We start from the raw sequence: 13,026 nt of genomic DNA on the forward strand, positions 1-13,026 counted from the left end.
GTTTCTTCCATTCCTCTTGATGCATCGTGACACACAAGCTTGGTGAGGGAGCAGATGTACCATTTGCTCTGTGTCCGGAGTCTGTATATCTGCTTTTACACCATTCACAGACTGGTTACTGGTGTCACTGCACTGAAGCCCTAATTCAGCAAGGCATAGAATCATAGAACGGTTTGGGTTGGAAGGGACCTTAAAGACCATCCAGTCCCAGCCCCCTGTCCTGGGCAGGGACACCTCCCACCAGCCCAGGCTGCTCAAAGCCCCATCCAGCCTGGCCTTGAACACCTCCAAGGACGGGGCAGCCACAGCTTCTCTGGGCAGCCTGGGCCAGGGGCTCACCGCCCTCGCAGTGAAGAATTTTTTCCCAATATCTAATCTAAATCTCCTCTCTTTCAGTTTAAAGGAGAAGCTTACTTCTGGCAGGTTTTGCAGCGGAGTGCCAGGATGCCCCACACTTGCGCACTCTGCAGACATCCCAGCCCAGCGCAGAGGAGTTTGCCAAACGGCCGGCATGTCTCAGTGCTGGTTTTAGCCACTCGATGCCAGTCCTCTCAGGACTCCATGTCACTTGTTTTTTTTTAATCAATCATTATTTATCAGTGTTAGACCTGCCCAGACTTAACAACAAAAGCCATCTGCAAAGGTAAGAGCAGCAAGGCAGAGTAGCTGGATGACAATTTTTCGGACTGCAAACCTCTAGCAAAAAAATCTCTACAGTTTGTCTCCTCCTTTTCCAGCAAAAAGATTTTGTCATTTTTCTGGAGCTCTGTTAGAATCTGTCTACAATTGTCACAATTTTCCTAAATAGTTACAGAAATTGGGGTAAAATACCTTACAAGGATGAGGTAAACGGCAATTTCTTTTGCCTGTCCAGCTCAGGGGATTGTAAATGAAAATATCCATAGTATTTATATCTATTACATTAAATTGCTGCCATACGTCTCCCATTGCCTTAATAACAGTAAATCAGATAATTTTTTTTTCCATGGTGTTGGACATTTCATCGCGCTGTATTATTTCTTTTTTTTTTTAATATATATATATTGTAGTTTGTGCTATTAGACCAGGCTCCGGCATTTTTTGCTAAGTGAGAAACTAAGGCTGCTGATTTGTGTAACACCTGTCATTATTTTAAAGCAGGCCGACAGCTTTAATAAAACCTTTTTGCAGGGAAAGAGTGAGCTGTGTTTCATGGCATCCGCCGGGGAAGCAGGCATCTCCACTCCCCGACGCATCTTGCCTGCCGCTGCTTAGCACGTGGCGGTGCCGAATCAATAACTGCTGCTCTCACCACCTCCAAACTCTGTCTCTCGGCAGCTGGGGATTAAAACAAGTAACTCCCAAACCCGTACAGTCTCTCTTCCCCAGTCTTTGCATGGTTGTTAGCTTTCTTTTTCCCCTTACGGTTCATCAGAAATGCCATGTGCAGCTCATTACAACAAATGCTTTCCCACATTAAAATTTCTCCAGTATATTTTGTCAGCTGTGTAATAGATGGCTCCTCTCACTATAGTGCATCAGGACCTTAAATTATGAATACATTTACTTTTAAGTTTGGGGTTATTTGGCTGGGGTTTTTCTGAGGTGGACTCTTTTTGAGGGGACTTTTCTGTACATGGGGAAATGATGCTCCCAGGTCTGAGTTCTTCGGGAAGCACAGTGGGAACTGGATGAAGTTGGTTGTGATCAAGGAGAGAGGGGGTACCTGCAAGAAGAAACATGTCGTGTGCTTCAGCGCCACAGAAACAAGCAGCTGGAGGAAGGAGACACTGTCTTACCTTGACCTCTCCATGTAGGAGGCAACAGAGGTTTCCCCTCCTGCAGGTCTCCTCTCCACAAATCCTCTCATAACAAAGCATCAAGGCCAACATTTGGTGATCTGGAAATCACCTGAAATCCAAGGCCACAGGAATGGGGGGAGGGAGAGCACTGATTTAAATAAGGTTATGTTGGTTTTAAAGGAAAACTCTAGGTGGGAGTGGAAGGTGAAAGAAGGTAAGTTAGGGTCTCCTCAGCTCCTTCATACAGACAAGCTCTCCTTGCTCGTTTTAAGTAGTTGAAGCATTCAGAGTATTGAATGGTCTGAAGTATAAAATATTTAATCAGCTTACCCAATGATATGCAATAATCATGGTGAAGAAAAGGGGCTGGACCATATTCTTTGAGGAAACCAGAGTGCATATTAAGTTCTTTCTGTCAGCAAGAAAAAAAATAATAATCTTAGCTTTCTAAAATATGTGGGTGACATTTGTTCTGTGGGTACTAATAGAGCGCCCTAGGAACTAGGGAATGACTTTGAACTACCGCAGTTCGGTCCTGCGAGGTGCTGGGTGTCCCTGCTTACACAGCAAGGTCCAGGATTTTAAAGGCATTGAGACATTGTGCTTCGTTGTGTTATATTGCTCTAGTTCATGCTAATCTATATTGCAAATCCTGCTTTTCAAAAATGACCTTAAGAACTTAACACTTTTCATATTTTTAAACAATATTCTTGAAAAATATTAATTCCCTTAATTCCCTGTGCTTTCCAGAAAAGACTCGGGAGCAGATGCAAAGCCAGGCTTGAGAACGGAAGGAACAAAAGGCTTCTCCTGGGTGCTTGGAGGAACGGTGCAGCGTTGGTGCAGCCCAGGTTTGTGGGAACCTGAGCCACAGCATTGATGGTGGCCCTGAAGGGAAGGTCTCACCCTACAACACCACGGGGGACAAAGGGGAGAGGGGCCACTTTTCAACCAACCCTTTTAGTTGCATTTTGTCCCATTCAAATTGTCTTTATTGTAAGAAAGGTTGGCTTTGATAATTTTTAGTTTAATTTGACTTTTGAGGTTAAAAGACCTCTTTCTGCTTCTACGAGTGGACTTACAGAAGGGCTGTGGTAGTTCGGAGCTTAGACAGGATCTTGTCATGCCTGTGAAAATGACTGGTAACTTGAAGAGACTTTTGTTATGTCCATTTTCCATTTGCTTTTTCTGCAGGCTGGAAAGTGCAGTGGTGTCTAAAAACTAAGCAGAGAGCAAGGGATAGGTCTGTATATTCTGTGATATTTCATGTATCAGGCTACTAAGCCGTGACTGCAATCTAGGTGGTTGAGTGGTATGAATAAATGACTGTTGATAAGATTGATACGAGTTCAACTTTTATATGTTTATGTATTTTCAGGCACCGCATAGAATTTTGGGCAAGGGTTCCAGCCTCTGCTAAATGTACTCACAGGTACTTTTGTTGAGGCTTTCTGATCTTTCCATTTCAACAGGACAAAGTCCACCAATGCTGTGGGGTCTTGCCGTTGATTCAGGACGTGGTTTCAGTGGGGCACCAGGAGCCTCTATTCATGCGGATTTCCTGTGTTCTCCTTGAAGCAGTGGAAGAAACCAAAGGAGCTGTGGCTTCCTCCAGAATCTCCACCATTCAGAAAAAAAAAAGGTAATAAGGCAAAATACCAGAACTCTTGCTCTTCCAACACTGCAAAGCGCTCTGTGAGCACATAATAGCACAAAATAACAAGGATTTTGTACAATGCGCATTTAAAACATCGTATGACCACTGCTGCTTTGGAGATACTATGGATATACTATGTCTGCAGTATTTCTTTTCAGTACTCCCCGGGGGTATTTTGTACCACTTTTCATCTAATTGTATCAATAAGTTACTGTTTATCCTGGCTCTCGTGCCAGTCTATGGAGGGAGCTCTGATGTAGCAGAGCGCTCATCTGCTTGTCTTCACAGAATCATAGAATCACAGAATGGTTTGTGTTGGAAGGGACCTTAAAGATCACCCAGTTCCACCCCCCTGCCCTGGGCAGGGACACCTCCCACTAGACCATGCTGTCTTCTAACGGCGTGGGCCATATGCTGATCCCAGGCTGCAGCACACACTGGGAGCCCAGCTAATACCCCAGGTCCCTGGTAGTTCTACTCCATCTGTCAACCCCACCCAGAGATGCTGCTGCATTTCTTAGTACTGTGGTTACCAGCACTGCATTCTCACCACTGGTTTTTTTGGAGCGCCTTTATCCTAAAGATCAACCTCGTAGTTTCACCAGGGGGAGTGTTCCTTGTGAACAGAAATAGTCTCTAAAAAGTCTAATAAATTAACAAGTTCCATATTCATGTTTTCTGACACAAGAAAAGATAATTAGGACTCGCCTTTACTATACAGTATTTGTCCTTGCTTTCTACCCAGGCGGATACAGGGACAAAGCCGTGTTTTTTGCAGTGCCTGATTAGTGCTGCCAATTTCCCAGTAATGACTCGGGTAACTATACTGTGCTGGCCATTTCAGGGCGCTTTATGAGCTACAGAAATTGAAAACCTTGGCCCTAGGTTTTCAAACCTTGGTTTACGTGCAGAAGAGACCTTGCGGTAACATAACTGTTAATAGGTTTGCAGAAAGAAACAAGCGGTGCTCGGTCTGCTCCCGTGTTCGGTTATTAGAGGTAGATGGTGCTGTTGACCACGAAATCGTGCCGTGGAGACTGCGGAACTCCTGTTTCCTGAGACAGACGCCCACACACAAGTGCAATAATTATGGCTCTCAGAATTCCTTTGAGATCAGCATATATTACTCCGGGTGGAGACACTCACAGAATTTGAAGTAGCGTTATGATGATTTTACGACGAGTAATATGTGAGTTGTGGGTTTGGAGGAGCATAATCAACCTCATGTGCACCTGTAGGTGTGTATGAGCTGCTCAAACCTTTGGTGGGTACAATCCTGACCAGAAAATCTTCTGGGAATAGTCTCGCCCAACATGTTGGTGTGGAAATTTCAGGTTCCCAGACATATCTGGGAGATGCAGAGATAAAACAAAAAGCACAAACTGTTACCCAGAGGTAACGCTGTTCCCGAGGGGCAGAGTGCCTCTCTACTTGGCATTAATCATACATTGTTTTACAAAGACACTTAGGGGTGCTCACCACACTCCAGCCTTCGTTGCATGTGTTAAGGGTGCAATAAAAACCAGTCCTGGGCCAGTAGGATGACTATTGAATATGAGTTTATGAATAGCAGGGAGAAGGAGATGGCATTTTAAATGTGCTCTCTGACATTCTTAGTGACAAGCTACACTCAGCAGAATAAAAACTATGTCTTTACAAAGAGCTCGAAGGAAACCAGAGGTTGTATTTGATAAGCTGCACGGGCAATGAATCCTATTCCTGATTCATGATTCACAAACCAGTGCAAGAGTCCTGAGACTGTCATAACCATCAGGACGGTCATTCGTGCTAAGAGGAACGTGCACTGGGGCGGAGCAGTTTGTGATCTCAGGCAACACCCTGCTCTCCCTGTGTTCCACTCACAGTGACAGAATTGGATCACGTACCTGACTAAGCGCACGTGTAAGGAACACGGTCAAGGGTATTCAGGCGGCTGAGGTGGGAGCTGAACCTAAAAGGGTCCTTACCTTTTCATAAAATAATCTACCGCCTTTTTACATAAGCTCTGTAAGTGCTGTTTTTATGGTTATGATATCGCTGAGCCCGAATGCTGAAGTGTGATGAAATCCAATATTACATGCCAGACTCTTTTATTTGTCATTAGATTCTGAACACTTTAGGAGTCACTTGGGTCACATTTTGAAGCTTTTCTCTGCAGCTATCAAGGTTAGTGATGCCATTTTATAAAACCAAGAGTGATCTATTCACACATCCACAAGATCCCTGAAACTAAAGCTCTAAGAACCAGCTGTCACAAAAGCGCTTGGCACGGCCAACACTGCTGAGGAGCGGAGGAGTTCACTGCAGCTTCGTGTGAGCTGAATCAGTATCAAGGGCATGTAGCTAAGGACTGTGATTTTATTCCTCTGGTGTTTTGGGGTTTTTTTGCTGAGTAAATTCTCTGCAAGATAAATGTGAAACCTCAGAGATTTTTTTCTTTATCTCTAGACCTCCTTTAGCACGTCTCAAGTTTTTCAGAACCAGGTTAGAAGTAGAACTGAGAAAAAGCAGAAGTCTTCATTTGTGATATAAATGTCTCTAAAACAAAAATACTTTCACAATTCCTTCCCCTTTCCTCCTGTTCCTCCTGTTCTTACACTCATTTTTAAGGTGCGGGGCAGAGGAAGCCAAGGAAATTCAACTTGAAATTTGTTTCAAGGCTCTGTGAATTTTCAGTCACTAACCTATAGGTGCAATTTTAGGGTTGGAAACTCAACAAGGAAACCTCTAGCTTCTAACTAAATGCTTTTTTATTTTGAGCGCAGTGCTACTTCCCCCTAGATAATGGAATTATGCCTGTTGGGTTTTTTTTGTCTTCTTTGTAGTGTTTATGTATCATACCTCACTAAATACGTTCTCAGAAGAGTATCTACTGAGAAATACTATTATCAGACAAGAGATTTATGGTCTCAGCAGCCAATTTATGATAGATGAGTAAAATGAAAAGCAAAGAATAATGGAAAATCTCACTGACTATTACATTGTCAACGAAGGAGCTATAAGCCAGATTCATGTGATATAGAGCAAATATTTATCCCTCGTCAAAGCCATTTTGATTGACTGTAGTTGATCAGTATTCCTGGTTCAGTTTTATGGTTTGCTTTTCACTTTTTCTTCTTCCACATGTCTTTCTATTAAGCTGTCTTACTTTTAATCAGTGTATTTTGTGATTACTTCACAACATATTACTTATTTTGTGACCACAACACCGGACTGTTTCATTAGTCTGAGCAGTCCTTCGCTTTCATGCTGTCTAAACCAGGTGGACCTCAGGTGCTGCGAGCTGCTGTAGCGCGACATTCCCTCCAGCCTTGACAGAACCAGGAGACAGAAGAGTAAAGGTGAGCTTGCAGTAGATCAGAGCCCTTAACGCACTTTGGAACATCCTAAAGGCTTAGTTATAAATTAAGCTTTGGGATCCTGTTTTCCTGATCTTGGGTCTAGGTCGGGAATAGTCGATACCTTGCAGGAAAATTGCTTTCTTATGAAACCCTGGTCCCCATTATTCAACTCAGATGTCTGTACTCTGGGCCTAACTGACGTCTACTTTTTTCCTACAGCCATTTTTTTCTACATTTCAATGCATTTTCAAACACTGATTAGATATGAAATGTTAGTCTTTAAGATGGTTTTTGGGTTGATAATAATAACAATCCTAAAATAATCTTTTGATTTTTTCTTTTTTTTATATAAAATCAGTAAACCTACTGAAATTTTCATGGTAAATACCTCATTCTGTTGAAGTCTTGAGGATGTTTAAGAATTATTAGTCTCCAATCTCCTCTTGACAGAGGATCAGCACAAAACTTTTGCTATATCTAGAGGCCTTAACTACGAGTTATATGGTCTGTTGTCCTCACTACCTTCTGGGAAGAAGTTGGTTTTGCTCTCCTGTTGTTTTAAATCTTAAGACACATGATCACAGTCCAGGAGCACGCTGTACAAACCCAGAACAGAAATGTTCATAGAATCATCATAGAATGGTTTGGTTTGGAAGGGACCTTAAAGATGATCTAGTCCAATGTCCCTGCCATGGGCAGGGACACCTTCCTCTAGATCAGGTTGTTCAAAGCCTCATCCAGCCTAGCCGTGAACACCTCCAGGGATGGGGCGTCCACAGCTACTGTTATTCCCATTCAAGGGGACAAGCTGGGGCCAGCTCTGATACAGTGCAGCCACCATAGCCTTGGACAAGACCGCTGTGACGAGAGTGGTGGGACAAAGCTTGGAGAAGTGGTGGGGTTTCTCCACCTCTGCTCAAGGCTTGACTTCAAGTTGAGGTCCTCAGTCTTGGTCCCTGCCTGAGCTGTGCTGCAGCTGTGTCTGTGCAGGACCATGCACCTCCCTGATCCCAGTGTGATTCTGGCTTCATAGCTGGACCTTGGACCTGCCTCGTCCCTGCGGACTTTCTCGGCAATCTGTGCTCTCGGCTGGCTCTGGCCACTGTGCTCCCTGACTTGTGTGACTACCGGAGACTGTTTTGCTGCTTACTAAATTATTTGTATTGCTGAAAAAGCTGTGCTAATCCTTTAAACCGCACCAGAAATAGCATTTCAATGCTATTCTGCGCTAGGGCCTGAAACCTGCCCCTTTATCTTCACGGGGAAGGCTGTGATCAGCTCAGACACGGGCTAAAGGCAGCTGAAGATGCTGATACATGACCTGCTGCTAATGCCGTTAACGGTGTCAGTCAATTTAGCACAGATCTTGTAAAATATTTCCAGTTAAGAGTATCTCATGTTGAAAAGTGCCATGAGTCTCGATGATGCCTGGAAAAACAGTAATGATTCCGTGTGTGCTTTTAAGCAGAGTTAATTCTTCAAAAGATAAATGTTTTGGCTCTGATGGTGCCACGTTGATCCTGGGATTAACAGTGAAAACAAAACAAGTTCTTAAAGTTCTTATTTTTAAGGTTTAGCCCAACGAAGCAAGAAAACACAATTCAGTGATCACTTGACAATAAACATTTCAGAGAAGATTCAGGAGGACATCACTGATTTATAAGAATATGCAGTTCTAATTTTTTTCAAAATCTCGATGTGGAAAGTGGATTTTTAAAAGGCTGATACCTTTCATCGACAGCCTATTTCAGGAAAAAAAAAAATTAAACCAGTCACTGCATTAGAAAGACTACAGAAGGGTCATTCAAAATTGTATTTCTACCAGAGCCTAACAACGGCTATTCATCACATAAGTACTCCAGGTTGCAAAGCTCCCATTTCACGAAGCAATATACAATTAATACAACCTTAAGGATGCATGCTATAAATATTGATGAACCTTTGACAACAGTGTGAGTGTTATGGAGTGGGTAGCTCTGGGCACACAGGACAAAGTCAGCTGAAGACAGGACACACTGGGGGGAAAAAGCTACCTAGAAAATTAAAAAGGGAAATATTCCTTCCTCTTCCCCCTTGTTCCCCTCTTATCCCCATGCCTACGTACAACCTTTCACGTCTTAATTGATTTATATGCGGGCAAACATCACCTGGATGACTTACATTTAAAAGGATTTTAATGCCTGGGAAGTACTTAAACAGAGAGCAGCTAGATTCATAGCTGGCATAACTCTGCACAGCTCTGCTGAAGTCAGTGGATTTCTAATGACTTGAATACTTAGGAACCAGCTTTAAAATATGCAGCTACAGAACTTTAATGCTTCCTGTTCGGTAAAAGTTTTCCTTTGGGTAAATCTCACACTAGAAGATAAAATACCTCTTCCCTTTCACCAAGAAAAAGGGATGAATGGTTAATACTGGGCCTGTCAGAGACGCTACGTGTCTCCTGTATACGGACGGCGTGGCTCAGGAAGATCTTTCGGAGCACCAGAATGTGGGAGACGAGTCTGTGCAGGGAATAGCTGTTTCTATGCATATCTTTCTACCTCGCCTTCTCTAATGTTATGGCAGAGATTTATTTCATGTCTGCAGTGCAGCTCCGTAGCTGCTTCCTTGTCTAAAAAGACAATTTGGTCCCGCCTGCTGCTGAAGGAGCGGATCTGGTCCCGGGGAGGTGGAAACAAGGAGCTGAAGTGTATCTGGAGTCCATACACCACAGTCATTGCTGTGGATACTCTGCAAACAAAACCCCCAAAACTATTCTGCTGGAATGTTTTGAATAGGTTAATGCTTATCTGGGGGATCATACCTCTTAAACAGGATGGTCAGTTGCTTTCCAGGTGGTGACAGAGTTGGTCATAAAGGTCCTCGCAATGATGTCTCCAGCAGGATCAAATTGGACCCCCCCAAACGTGCCTTGGGGTCCTGGGTGGCCGCTGCAGTGAACACAGGATCCATTGCTATTTATTGCCTTAAACTAGGCACAGAACACCCCCTGCCTGCTTTAGCTACATAAAAAAGGGCTGGTTTGTGTGACCATTCACTCCTGACTCTGCAGGAACAGGTTTTACTGACTGATTACAGGTATCTCATCTAGGTACACTTTGGTCGATTCTGCAGCAGCAGCAACTGCCTGGGGCTGATGCAGGGACTGCAGAGTCTCTACCTACGATACTAATCAAGACATTTAAGCGTTGATTGGTGTATGCACAATGGGAGCTGCTGGGGGGAATCTCCAGCACAGGCCAAAATCCCCTCCTGGAGGGCTCCTTTGACACTTGGCCAAATGCTCCCTTGTGAAGCTGGCAGAGAGTTTATTCAATCACCTCATCTCAGTGCAGTCTGTGGGCTCAAATTTGTCTCGTCTCAGGCTGCCTCGTCTATGCAGAGACGGGCTGTGGAAGCCCTCGCCTGCCCAGGGAATTAATGACCAAGTGTTCTGGGAGTGCACGAAGGCACGGCCCTGATGCCCAGCTACACCACGACTGTAACTTATCATTTTCTCCTTATGACTTAAGTCTCATATCTTAAATCACTTGGTGCCGACTGGGAGATGTCCCTCAGTTATCCTGTGGCACATCACACCCGCCCTCTTAGGGAGACCAAGAAGAGGGTTGACAGCCACAGCCAGAAAAAAAGGACGCTTTCATCTTTACCTTGAGATCCCAGCCACAAGGTGAGATGACTAAACTGAGAACCTGGCCCAAACCGTACGGCTAGAGAAAGTATCACATCTACCACACCAAGCTTTCCCTAAGAGAAAGTGTTGGCTCTCAGCAGTGGAGCAAACTCGAGGAGGAGTTGGATCTGGAGCAACAAAGATATTCAGGGCCATTTCCGAGTCAAGCCGATGCACCTCCATGAGACTGTTTTACCTTAAGAGGTATCACAGAGGCCTTTGCACCAAAGGAAAAAAAACTAAAATCAACCCTTTTAAGAAACCTGCAATATAATTTGTGTGCAAAACTATAAGCAGCATATGTTAGAAGCAAAACTCAGTTATGCACCACCAGTAGCCCCGGTGCTACTGCTGCTTATCACCCCTTCCAAGATAGTTGGCTAACAGCATCATTTGGGAATTTCAAGTAATACTCAAAATTCCTTTGAACATAGCGTTCCATTAGCTGCAAATTAATTGGATATGAAGGTCAGTGTGAAGTGGATTACCACAGTTGAGAAAAGCTGCGGGCGTATTGCTCGTTTCTAGTACATTGGTAAAACTCTCCTGCAAACAATGCCATTGGAATATTTCAACATATGGTGCATCCTGTAAGTCTGAGTATTTCAATAGTAGCCTGCGCCTCCAGCATGTGCCTCCATGAATGGATGTTTGGAACAATTACGAATTGCTTTTCATTGTCCCAGCCATCTATGGTAGATACTGTTATTCTACTTCAGAGTTGAGTAGACTGTCTTCCAGCATTTGCTTGATGGCACTTCAGAAGCCACGTGTGTATTTTAATAAAGGGACTAAGCTCAGCATCACAAAGATGAATTTAAAGAAAAGAAAGAAGGGGAGAAGGAAGGTATGCTCCAGGAGGAAGGACCAGTAGGGCACAGATAAAGCCCCTGATTTTTTAGCTTAATTTTAAGCAAGAAATGCTCAAAATCTTCTGAAATTCTGAGGTTTCCTAAATTATTCTTTTTTTTAGATCTCTATCTACATATTTACTTTTTCCCCCTTGCTTTTGGTTTAGGGTTTCTCTTTTTCTTCTCTTTTCTTCGTTTCTTTTCTCTTTTTCCTTTCCTTTCCTTTCCTTTCCTTTTCCTTTCCTTTCCTTTCCTTTCCTTTCCTTTCCTTTCCTTTCCTTTCCTTTCCTTTCCTTTCCTTTCCTTTCCTTTCCTTTCCTTTCCTTTCCTTTCCTTTCCTTTCCTTTCCTTTCCTTTCCTTTTCCTTTTCCTTTTCCTTTTCCTTTTCCTTTTCCTTTTCCTTTTCCTTTTCCTTTTCCTTTTCCTTTTCCTTTTCCTTTTCCTTTTCCTTTTCCTTTTCCTTTTCCTTTTCCTTTTCCTTTTCCTTTTCCTTTTCCTTTCTTTTTTCTTTTCTGCAATTTCCATGAATCTATATAAACAAGTCCATAATTCTTGTCATTTCCACTCTTAATCTCATCTCTTTCTGTTGTCTGCTTTTCAGTTAGGTGCTTGCCATCAGCTCCTTTACTCCTTTCCTTTTATTTCATTTACTCTTTGTTGAAATACCATATTACTGGTTTGACACAATGGGAACTGAAGAGCTCCAAATAAATCCCAATTTTTCAGCCTGACAACTGTCAAAAGTTGCATCCACACACTCTGTGCATGACTTTTAATCACGGATTTGGCCATCCTACTAATTAATTTTCCTAGATGGGAGATCAGCAATGTGGCCTTAAGCAGCTAATTAGAGAGATCTAGGATTGAAAACATGCATTTTGCTCACATTTTCTTTCTTATTTCTCAGTCCTGGTGTATATTCTCGTTTTAGGAACATGCGTGCAGCTTGAAAGCAGCATCAGCAACAACGTTTGCACTGGAAGGCTCAATGCCTGGACGAAGATAAGTGCACTTTTCAGAGTGGGAACCAGTCAGGGATGAAAGGTCATGAAGGACGCGTCTTTGTGAAGAACTAATGAACAGGTAACAAGGCATCTTCCTCAAATTTTCCTGAAACATCAGCTGTTCCATCACTGCCAAGGCAATGGTATGGATTAATTCAGCTTAGCGTTTCAGCTCGGAGGTTTACAAGTTTGCAGAATTTCATAGACTTCCACAATGCTCAGCAAGAGATGGGGATTCTTGCTGTTTCTATGAATTTGCTGGTTCCCTGTTGATTAAGTGTATGTAATCATCATTTTCCGATATGCAAAAATTAAGAACAAATGCAGCCTAGTGCCTACACTCTGTGATAATTGATGCTGGGTTTATGGATTGTATTTTCTTTACTGAGGACCTTCTTGCTGAGCAAATTTGACAAATGAAAACACTTGCTGAGATTTTATTTCTATGGCAATTTTCTATGTTTTCTTTCGCTAGCAATATCATATTTTTGTTTGTGAAGGGAAGAGCTATTGTTCATCCTAGTTATTGGCCTCTTAGAGCTGAAGCAAAAATAAGTGATATTGAGGATGCATTAAAATGGAAGCAGGTAGAAAAGAGCAGCTCCTAAAAAAAAATAATAAAAAATTTTACAGACTTGCTTGTGGAAAAGTACTGCAAGTTATTCCAGAAGACAAATGATGATTTATCTTGTTGGGGTATTTGGCTCTTTTTCTCT

The 13,026-nt window shown here is 42.9% G+C and overlaps 1 long non-coding RNA gene across 1 annotated transcript; it reads left to right on the forward strand.

Annotated features, from left to right (window-relative positions):
* The first annotated feature begins 2,529 nt into the window (after positions 1-2,529).
* Positions 2,530-12,365, forward strand: LOC134519126 (uncharacterized). The gene is made up of 4 exons (XR_010072149.1): positions 2,530-2,632; positions 3,254-3,423; positions 6,701-6,779; positions 12,238-12,365. It is a non-coding gene; the product is annotated as an uncharacterized LOC134519126 (long non-coding RNA).
* The last annotated feature ends 661 nt before the right edge of the window (positions 12,366-13,026 follow it).

Source organism: Chroicocephalus ridibundus, chromosome 8 (assembly GCF_963924245.1).
Source record: "Chroicocephalus ridibundus chromosome 8, bChrRid1.1, whole genome shotgun sequence".
NCBI classification, from domain to species: domain Eukaryota; kingdom Metazoa; phylum Chordata; class Aves; order Charadriiformes; family Laridae; genus Chroicocephalus; species Chroicocephalus ridibundus.